Genomic DNA, 2,500 nt, shown 5'->3' with positions numbered 1-2,500 from the left:
CCGGGCGGCAGCGCATCCTCAACGCACACAGTCCTCAATCGGACCAGCACACTGAAGATGTCCACCGCGCTTCGCACCGGGCCCGCGAGGACCTACTTTGGCCGCACGGCGCCGCGCGCAGGGTGCGCCGGCGCGCAGCTGCGACGCCTGCCGCGTCCGTCGGCCGGCGCGCCTGCCACTGGCCGCCCCCACCAGCCGGCTGTAGCGCGTGCGCCCACGCACCGCGCGGCCAGCACGCCGGGAGGCGCCCCCTCACCGGCCGGGGACGGTCCCACCCAGCCACCGCCGCGTATCGCTTCACACCCAGATGCCGTTCAGTTTCGTCGGCATGGTGGGTATCGCTGGAACAACCGGTTAGTACCTCAACCTATCGTCGCCATCACCGATTCACCCCTAGCGAGAACAACCGCACCACAACAGGTTACCATTTGTTCATTTGCGTAACTTCACCAGAAAACGCAGGCGTCCATCGCCATTTGCAACTTCCACGATTATTGCATGCCTGTGTCAGGTGTCACGCCACACTACGTCTGCCCACATACACGCAACAAAATGTGCACGCCTAGACAATACGTGGAAGGTGGCCCCCGTACGTATGCGATGTCCATTGCTCGAACGACTGTCAACCGGCCTCTGTAGCATGTCGCAGATATGGAACGCGGTGCACCATGCCATCACGGTGTGTGAGGAGAGACGACTAGGTCCGAATACATCAACAGACAGCTCATGCTGATCGCCATCCACGGCGTCCGTTCCTCCCACACGTCTCTATGGCGTACCACACTGCAATCCAGCTCTCATAGGGAGACGACACGTAGCTGCGTGCACAATATTTGCACTGTATGGTCCGCCGTTTTTGGGCGCAGTCGTTGTACGGTCACACATGTGCCACGATGTATCATTCAGTACATAAGGACGAATGTGCAGTACAGATTGTGGTTTACGCGTACGACATTAGCGGACAGTTGACACAGGCCGCACCACAACGTAGCCTGAGTACGTCGCATGCGGAGGGCATTGAACATGCAAAGTTCTCACCAACCAGCTTGCGAAGGCAGGGGGCAAGGTGGGGACGTGGGGAGGGGCGGCATGTACGTCCTGCTGCCATCCACATTACAGTGTACAGCAGGAGCATGTGGAAAGTGAGCAAGACTTGCAAGGTGTTTAACATGAAGCGATACACAGGGGAGCGGGGAGTGCGAGTAGCGAACTATATTGCGAGGGTTGCGGGTGGGCAACACTACACTAATTGAACGAGTCGTATAACAATTACAGAGCAGGTTTAGGCGACAACGTGGGTTACGTTAGGCGACAACGTGGGTTAGATTAAGGCACGACGTGGGTTAGGTTAAGGCACGACATGGGTTAGGTTAAGGCACAACATGGGTTAGGTTAAGGCACAACATGGGTTAGGTTAAGGCACAACATGGGTTAGGTTAAGGCACAACATGGGTTAGGTTAAGGCACAACATGGGTTAGGTTAAGGCACAACATGGGTTAGGTTAAGGCACAACATGGGTTAGGTTAAGGCACAACATGGGTTAGGTTAAGGCACAACATGGGTTAGGTTAAGGCACAACATGGGTTAGGTTAAGGCACAACATGGGTTAGGTTAAGGCACAACATGGGTTAGGTTAAGGCACAACATGGGTTAGGTTAAGGCACAACATAGGTTAGGTTAAGGCACAACATGGGTTAGGTTAAGGCACAACATGGGTTAGGTTAAGGCACAACATGGGTTAGGTTAAGGCACAACATGGGTTAGGTTAAGGCACAACATGGGTTAGGTTAAGGCACAACATGGGTTAGGTTAAGGCACAACATGGGTTAGGTTAAGGCACAACATGGGTTAGGTTAAGGCACAACATGGGTTAGGTTAAGGCACAACATGGGTTAGGTTAAGGCACTACATGGGTTAGGTTAAGGCACAACATGGGTTAGGTTAAGGCACAACATGGGTTAGGTTAAGGCACAACATGGGTTAGGTTAAGGCACAACATGGGTTAGGTTAAGGCACAACATGGGTTAGGTTAAGGCACAACATGGGTTAGGTTAAGGCACAACATGGGTTAGGTTAAGGCACAACATGGGTTAGGTTAAGGCACAACATGGGTTAGGTTAAGGCACAACATGGGTTAGGTTAAGGCACAACATGGGTTAGGTTAAGGCACAACATGGGTTAGGTTAAGGCACAACATAGGTTAGGTTAAGGCACAACATAGGTTAGGTTAAGGCACAACATAGGTTAGGTTAAGGCACAACATAGGTTAGGTTAAGGCACAACATAGGTTAGGTTAAGGCACAACATAGGTTAGGTTAAGGCACAACATAGGTTAGGTTAAGGCACAACATAGGTTAGGTTAAGGCACAACATAGGTTAGGTTAAGGCACAACATAGGTTAGGTTAAGGTACAACATAGGTTAGGTTAAGGTACAACATAGGTTAGGTTAAGGTACAACATAGGTTAGGTTAAGGTACAACATAGGTTAGGTTAAGGTA

Source organism: Schistocerca piceifrons, unplaced genomic scaffold (genome assembly GCF_021461385.2).
Source record: "Schistocerca piceifrons isolate TAMUIC-IGC-003096 unplaced genomic scaffold, iqSchPice1.1 HiC_scaffold_1143, whole genome shotgun sequence".
Lineage (NCBI taxonomy): Eukaryota > Metazoa > Arthropoda > Insecta > Orthoptera > Acrididae > Schistocerca > Schistocerca piceifrons.
The sequence above is the reverse complement of the archived record's forward strand: the minus strand, read 5'-3'. Positions refer to the sequence as shown.